This window comes from Cupressus sempervirens, chromosome 10, assembly GCF_028749045.1.
Source record: "Cupressus sempervirens isolate cs-2001-9-10 chromosome 10, ASM2874904v1, whole genome shotgun sequence".
Lineage (NCBI taxonomy): Eukaryota > Viridiplantae > Streptophyta > Pinopsida > Cupressales > Cupressaceae > Cupressus > Cupressus sempervirens.
In genome coordinates, this window is record NC_143127.1 from 70,897,285 (window position 1) to 70,906,657 (window position 9,373).

A 9,373-nucleotide genomic window follows, 5' to 3' on the forward strand; every position below is an offset into this window, starting at 1 on the left:
TTAGTCATTGATCAATCACATATTCTTTCATGTTCTTAATAGATTTCCATATTTATTAATCACTAAGATAATGATTAGTGATATATGTACAATGGAGAAGATCACAGAAGTATTCAGAAGGCATCTTGCAAATAAGATATTGGACAGTGGAAACCTAATAATGAAAACATTTCAAAATGAGATGAGGCAAAGATTTAGAATTGCACCTACAATTGTAGATAGATTTAAGGAAGACATTTTCATTATAGTTGATACAGATTATGCTTATATACAAGTATTAGAACCTCGGGAAACATTTCTTAATCTCTTGGGTTATGAATTGAATGATGATACATTAGTTAGTTATATTGATTTATTGTTGAAATTAGGGAAAGATAAAGAAAAATACGGATTTGGAACTTATGATGAGATTACCTAGTCATTTCATCAAGCAACCTTGGAGAAGGCATCACATAAGAAGATAGAGCCCATTATGAAGAAAGTCTTATCAAAGGCTGGTATGACTAAAAGTGAGTTTGAGGTAGTCAAGAAAAATATGAAACAAGGCATACTAAATATACAACCTTTGTCAGTATCTATTGTAGAGACATCTTCTAAGCAAAGCATTCCATATGCAATAGTATTAGATGTGTATCCTAGTGAGCTAAAGAGAAAATATGAGAGATTGGTGGAAGCTATGACCATTAAGACAAAAAGGCTAAGAGACAAGCCATCAGACCAAGAAAAACACAAAAGACATTGTTGACAATTGTTGAGTCCAGTGATGAAGAGGAAGAAGAATAAGAGATTAAGCAAGTAGAGAAGGTAACATCATCAAAGCAATCAATAGGGAAAGCTTGTCAACCCTAGAAGTTGAAGATAGAAAAGATTAACACAACTATTTCTAATGAAGGTAACTTTGTTCAAATGAACAAATTTTATGATTTGTATAATAGTTTTGAGAAAGGTTAGCAAGATACATCGTCGAAAATAGTCTAAAATTGAAAGATATTGAGGGAATAGTGAACCAAAAAGTCTATGACAGACTTATTGAGAAGAAGGCACCTGCAAGAGAAGAAGATCTAGAACTTTAGAAGTCTATGCTTAGAACTATTTGCAAGATTGATGACATAGAAGAGATTAAAATATTTTGAATAATCTCCTACCTTACTTAAGAAATAAAGTAAGACCATTTATCTTTATGGTGGGTGTAAAAGATAAATTAAGAAGTGAAACCATGATAGCTATCAGTTAGATGTTGACTTGAAATCAAATGTAAAATCTACTCTAGCACCTAGAACCTTAGAAGTATCAATGAATGAAGACACTATGTAGATAGATCAGACCAATGTTACCATTAACATTGATGATACTAGTCCATTTGAAGGTTTTGAATTGAATGAACCTAATACTGAGGATATTGAAGACAAACAAGGAAAATAAAAGAAGAAAATAGAAGAGGCCAAGCAAAAATTGCTTGAGGATGAGAAGACAAGAAAGAAAGAGGAGGAAAGGAAAAGAATAGAAAAAGAAGAAATAAGAAAGAAAATAGAGGAAGACAAGAAGAAGAGTGAAGAATGAAAGAAGCAACTAAGAAGAAAAGGGAGAATGCCACTAAACCTTCTAGTTCGTCTATTCCACTTTTATTTTCTAACTTATCAACTAATGATGATGATCAAATAGATTTAATCTCATCCCTATCAAAGCTTATTCAAAAGAATAGAATAGTAAAAAGCCTGTAGAAAACCTTGATGGAGGTTAGTGACAGATTGCATAGTACTTTGGTAGTATAGCACATAGAATTAGATCCTGAATAGAGGGCACAAGTAGTGCTAAAATCATTTGATGAAGAACTTACCAACTTGTTAAATGTTGTAGAAGCAAAGGCACAAATTTCACATGATGCTGACTTGTTTAGCACCATCTATTAGAACATAAATAATGATTTGGTTAATCTTGATACTTGTATCAAGGGACTTTGGAAATGTTAATAGGATTGGACATTGATAGTCAAATTGGAGGTAAGATAAGTGAGCTAGGGGCTCTATCCAGCAAGATCCAACATCCATCTTGTAAAGTTGATGATTTTGAAGGTCAAGTGGCTAGTATTCATAATGATATCAGGAAATTGGAACTTCAAAAGGAACAAGTTTTGAAGAGGATATAAGATTTTAGAGAGTCTATTGCTCTAAAAGTATCTTTTGTTGAGAAATAGTTTGAAGAATGTGTCAAGGCCAAGAGCACCTATTCTAACTTTTTGTATTCAAATCTTAATGTAGTTGAGACTGCATCATATTCTTTATGTGCAATTCTCACCTTTGTTGAATCCACCAAGGAGACATGGACTAAGGGTATGGATAATCTTAAGGAAAACTTTGATGATTGCATGAAGATCATATCAGCTTAAGGAAGGACAACATTTTTTACAGTTCTTGACATTTGTCATTGATGTCAAAGGGGGAGAAGTATAGATGAAAATTGTTAAGGGTAGAAGTAAATTTAAGGAAGATAAATATTGTAAAGTATATTGTAAGGGGGAGCTTATGTAAAGATGGACAAATGTATTAGATGCAATGTTATTATATTGTTTATGTAGTTTTTTGTTACTTAGCCAACTTTCCCTATTTTGTTGTCATCAATGCCAAAGGGAGAGATTATTGACAATTGGCTAATAGAGATATGTAATTTTTGTCATTTATGGAAACACATAATTTACATGCTTATAGGAAGCATCGAAAATAAAGAGACTTAGCTTTTGGTAATTAGAAAATTGTCTAAGTATAGAATTTGGTATACAACAATGTATTGTTTTGTTTATAACTTTTTGCTGACATGATATACATGTTGAAAATGACATGTATAACCATAGAAGTCAGTATGGATTGTACAAAATAGAGATAATCATGTTTTAGTAAAATAGGACAGTGGTATTGAAGGAAAGGATTATTTTCTTTACAAAATAATTACTTGTCCAATTAGGGCTAACATCCTAGATGTTTTCTCTAAGTTGGAAAAATGGATTGTGGACTCAACCAACCTAGTAGCAATTTGTGTAAAGTCATGTTATTTATGCAAAGAACATTTTGTGTTGAAGATGAGAAAGTTGTGTGAATATTGTGATGTACAAACTTACTATTAAAATGATATATGAGAAGTTTTGTATAAGCTATTTTATGATTTGAGATCAAGCTAAATATTAGAGATTAGTGAAAGTAGAAGATACAGTATCTATACTTCAAAAGTCTAATTACTTGTTTGGGTAGTGAGCTCTTCTTGTAATTAGAAGTGCATATTTTGGCAATGAGCTCATCTTGCACTTACTATACCACAACTCCTAATAGGGTTGGAATCTCCTCATAGGGATTCAAAGTCTCCTAAGAGGGATTCCTTATAGTGAATTTTCTCATTGACTACTAATAGGGTTCATCTATAATCACTTAAAAATGGTCATTTAGACTATTAGCCCCTTTCTCAGCATTTTAGCTAAATTTAATTAATCAATTACCTAGATCATATTGCTAATAATCAATTAATTTAATTATAACCTATAATTTGACTATGCTATCTTAAGTTCATTATTTTATTAAAAGAACATGTTCCCTTTTAATTAAATAAAAGACTCAATTCATCTAACCCACTTAAAGTGCACACATAAAGTCCTTTTCTAATTTTCAAATTAAGAGAAAGAGGCATTGTGACTTTTGTCTTATATGACAAGTCAACTTATATTCTATTGGTTGACTTGTGTGTGCACATGGATCACTCCTCTTTTTGAATTCCACCATTGATCATCCACCATCTTCAACTTCATCTCTACTATCCGTATGACTTTAAAAGGGAGAGATCTTTCACCCTCAAAGGATCCAAACCATTTGAATATTGTTATGCTGCAAGTTTTTTGATAGGTTTCTTGGAGCTTTGAGGAGAATTTCCACTTCTTGTCTTCATTCTCTCATTCCACCACATATTAGAATAGTTGCATGTTAATGTAGTTCCATTTGCAATAGCATAAGATCACATACTTTAATTAGCATGGATGTAACACTTTCATTTGTTTAGCTTAGTTGCATTGTCCATTTCATCTTAGCTTACTTTCATTCTTCTATTGCATACTCAAGAGTTCTTTAACACTAGCATTCTTTCTCCTATTTGAAGAATCTCCCATCTCATGGTTTACTAGCAAGGGTTGTGTTCCTAAGGCTCAGCTAAGAGCTCTCTTTATGCTTATTTATATGCCTCTTGCAATCCATGACTAGGGAACTCTAAGCTACCATTCAAGCTTTCCAATCTATGGAATATCTTGGATAGAAGGGTTTAGAGAAGTGCTCTTTTTGAGTGTACATTTTTTCTGCCCACCCTATGACAGAACATTAGGTTTTGTCCTCTATTTCACCATTTTTATTACATTTTTCTGCTTTCTGTCTACACTTTCTTTTCTATTTTAATCATAGTTCTCGAGCAATATTTTTATAGTTTCGTATAACAGTTCTCATAATTGTCAGGTGATACTTTTTCAAAATAGTATTCTACAACCATACTAAGAATTGTCACACTAGTATTGTGGATTCTGTCACTTGGCTTAGTGATAAATATCGCTGAGGAAGATTTTGTCACCCTCATATATTTTGAAGTACCGTACGACATTCTTCCAGCATAAACTATTTCTTGGTTTAAATTTCCTTGTTGTTTGGAGAATTTTGGTTAGTTTCGTAGTTTCTTCTTACTACTTGTTGGTTTTTTATAGATTCTTAGCTATTTTTATAGAAGTCCATTTATAGATTTATTTTCATTTGAAGGCTAACTCATGGTGCTAATGGTTGTGGTTACAAGGTGTTGTGTTGAAGCATTAAACATTGCCTAAAATAAAAGAATGCATGTCAAAGCTTCAAATGCACAAGGCTACTAATGATTGTTTGCAGGGTTTCCTGACACATAAAACCTAACTTACCTTTTTTTTTCATGTGCAGCATCTACTAGTTTTTTTTTTGTAAGGCACATTAAACTCATGATTGGGGCTCTTTGGTGATAGGGGAGTATTCTCTTCACCCTTATAGTGAATCAAAAATCTTGACCCACCTTTGGATTTCAAAAGCAAGTGGGTAATTGAATCTTCTTGGTGTGTTTGGGGGAAGCAATCAAGGTGGGAGAGTATGCTCTTCATCCTTGAGGTGAATCAAAAATCTTGACCCTTGAGAGTGGATCCATTTTGTGGTAGTTAGGATCCTTTAGAGGGCTTGCTCTCAAACAACCTGAGAGGAATGACCCAAGTGGGGACAAGAAAATTACCCAGCTCTTCCAACCCACTATAAACTCAAGGCTATCAAGGACACAAAACCTTGGTAGACATAGTTTTTTTCTTCACTTAGTGTGATCGCTTATGGGATTTCGATCATAGGGAGATCACTAAGAAAGAATGCTTAAGGTGCTCTTGTGGCCATGAGGTCTATTACCCACTGCAAGGTAGGGTGTCCCTTAATTGGGTTCAAGAGGAACACTACAAATGAAAGCCCTTTCTAAACACACTAAGTTAGTATCTACCCTATTTTGTTACTCAACTTCTTGGTGCAAGGATCAATCCTAGTAGACTACCTAGATCACCCCAATATTTTCACTCACCATATGTGTTCCCTTGGTTGTGCTTATAGCACTTCCATGACAAAGCCAATATCTCTTATGGGAAAACACTTGGTGTGAGGTGAAGGAACATCAAGCATGGGCCAAGTTGTTGAGTAATGAACCATGACTCTAAGGTAGATTGCTTGGCTACTATTTTTGAATGTGTTGACCAATGTTAAAATTCTTACAAACCAAACATATTGGTAGTGTTGGTAGAAACATTGTTTTGATATCACAAGTGTGTGTTAGCAAGGTTGTTTTGAACCTTGTTCAACTATTTGAGACATTTTAACACCCCTACTATTTGCAAACCTTGCTTATAAATGACACGAAGTAAAATCTCACATTGTCTGATCCAAAATTACCTAATTGTCAAACTAAAACACAAACTTTTGGAGTCAAAACCTGTCCTTTTTGCACATAAAATGGCATTTTATCATCTATTCACTAAAGAAATATCATGTGATATTATTTTTCCCAAATTGTGTCATACATCTTTACTAAGTGTATCGTCTCGGTATTCAAGTATCTATCATCTCACCTTGGGTGAACTATCGTCTACAAGAAAAGTATCACATGGGTGTTCTAAACTGTGTCGTATGATGTATTATGTTTTCCTAATATCACCTGGTCTCTAAAAAAGTATCGCTTGAGATTGTCTGTTGTCAAAACAGGGTATGTGTTCTACTTTTTCTGATCTAGGGTCTCGTCACTTCCATTCTCCCTGGTCTTGATAGCACATTTGTGTGTTAGGAAAATGTCCTAAGTTGAAAAGATGGGTTTAGTCCATTAGATGTAAGTCTTGAAATGTCACTAATGAATCACTTGTCAAGATCCAATTACCATTCTATTTTAGTTATTTACTATTGAGCTTCTTGAATTCTTGCTCGGCTTGACTCACCAGTGCTGTAAATTCTTGAGCACTAATTGACAAGCCATCTATTATATTTTGACAAGTGACTAATCTTGATTGTAAGAGTTTCCAATCTAACTTACTCTTCTTGTCCTATTAAACAAATACAAGTCTTCACATGCTAGTTACAACTAGATTTCAAGTTGGGAGAGGTAATCAGACCCCTTTTGTCTTCAAACAATTAGAAACCCCACCTAGAGGTTCTCATGGAGAACCTTGTGTGGAAGACCCTGAACCTATTGAAACACAAACAACTAACATTAGGTATAATCGACTTTATAGTTTTGAAAATGCATTCGGCACTATTAATGCTTTAGCATCAGTAGAAGTAAATGATGATTATCTAATATAGTAATCTATGTTTTTTTAGGTAAATTGTTATTGCTTATTCTTATATATAATATATATTATATGTGTAATATAATATATATTACATATTATGTATTATATATCTTATATATATAATATATACAATATATGTAATATAATATGTATTATACATATTATGCACTATATATTATTATATAATAATATACTAATATTATATTATATTACATATATGGTTAATATATTAATATTATATATTAAAGATGAGTTATGCATATAGTTATTTATAAACTAAATGGTGATTAACTATAGAGACATGTCTCTTCGTGTCTCTTGAAGAGACATGTCTCCTCCTCTCATATTATACATATATGAGATCCAAATTTGCATTTGAAAATCATTAATTATAATGGCAATGAAAGTACATTTGTAGAAACAATCTCAATTACTTTAACATGGTATTAGAGCCAAAATTGCAAATAAAACATAGATTAGAATCAAAGATTCATAAAAGAGTGTCAGGGAACTACAGAAGTCTATGAGAAAACTAAGTGAGATAAACAATGAAACCATGTACTAGAAGAATATGGTAAAGATAAATGCTACTTGAAGACTACTCAATGGGTTATGATGACATGACTTTGCAAGGCTAATGTCAGATTTGATATGATTTTTTATTAAAAAGGATGCCAAAATAACACAAAAATATGCCACAAGAGATTCTGAACATGTCATCGCCCCTCTCTTATGGGTTTAAGGATTAAAGTGAAAAACATCTCTCTGTTTCCAATATTTATCCCAATATGTGTGTGAAGAAATCCTTGCAAATACAAGGGAGGAATTAATCAAGTTCAACCATCATTGGTTTAAGCCCCAGTTTTGGATGCATACATGGATTTAATAAAATCAATAAAACTCTGTGGTTCCTTCATATTAATATAATATAATAGTCGGGTGGTAGAGAGACCAAGACGTGGCTGCAAATGAAATTTAATCAGCGAGGATAGTGGGTGATCAATATACCAAATTCCTTATTATCTAAAGAAAATCAAGGTACAAATTTAAGCAACAAGCCAATGTCTTCTGAGCTATCTAAAGACATTATTGTTCATCGTAAAAAAGTATATGAGTAAACTTCACTTCAGGAAAGGGAGAAGATGCATGAATACTCAAAGATCATTTCATGGATGATTAAAGAGGATTACAATAACTATGGATTGGAATGAACATAATAACTGATGGATACCTTGAATTAAGAACTATTGGAGGATATAAAGAAAGAAAAGAAGGAAGGAATAAAAATAAATATAGATACAATCATACACCCACAACTAAACAAGAGTGCAACTGGAAAGTGAGAAACTATGGAGTTAATATCCATCGTTGGAGGGTAAATAACAAAAATGATTGGAGAGAGATGTCAGTATTGGTGTACATCAATAAATGAAAAACAAAATCTTGTTACCACCTATCTCTTATAAAGACTATGTGTTTGATCTGTGACACCTTTCATTTTTTGATCGTCTCTGTTTCAACCTTAGCATAGTTGACCATTCCCTCTCCTTTGGTCAGGTGTAGTATTATACAAAGTCTCATTAAATTATAGAAGCTCGTAATAATAGATTGGAATAAATGAGGGTGTATACTAGTGAATCATAGGAATTATTGAATACATTTCATCGAGGACCTACACTTGAGTAATACTATAAATTCATTGAATGTGAAGGGTGCCTTGGACCATGAGACCATAATTAAAGTATTTGAATTAATTTAAATATTCAAGGTATCATTATTCTTGAGAAGAGAATGAAGAGGGTGGAAGTATTGGACATTGGAATGGTATTCCAATAAGAGACCATTAGTAGCAATGCACAAAGTCATCTAGAGCCTCTACATATTCATTATTTAGCTATATCATACAAAGTATTTGGTTCATCTTTGTACAAGGAGTCTGAAACATCACCAAGAGTGCTAGGTGTGAATAAAGAGAAAAGTCACAGTGCCTTTTCAAAGGCATCAATTCAAAACTAAGTCAATGGACTCAAAACATTGTGGATTTTAGTGGCATGCATTTATATTACCAAAAATTATCTTTTACCCCCTAGTGAAATATAGACACTCATGGACAGAAGGCCTAGTCCGTGAGCGATCCTTATAAAACAATGTCATATTAATGGCATTGCCATCATGGCAAGAGAAAAGCATTTACAAACTAAGGCAAAAAGACCCTCCTCCACCTAATATCATCGATGCATGAAGATGAAGATGTAGATTTAGAGGAAGTCTGACATTTCATTGCAGACAACCTTAAAAGAGAGAGAGAGTAGATAGGGCATGTGATTCAATCAATCTTCAGTGATCTCGATCATATTGATTTAGAGGGAATAAACCATGTTGTGACAGAATCTTCAATGATCAATAAATTTTAGTAGTCAAGAGGACTTTAATTCATGCAACTATGTGATCTTAATCATCTACAATAAATGATAAATGATAGTTGACATATGAATTGTAGAGTCATTCAAGTGACACAATCAT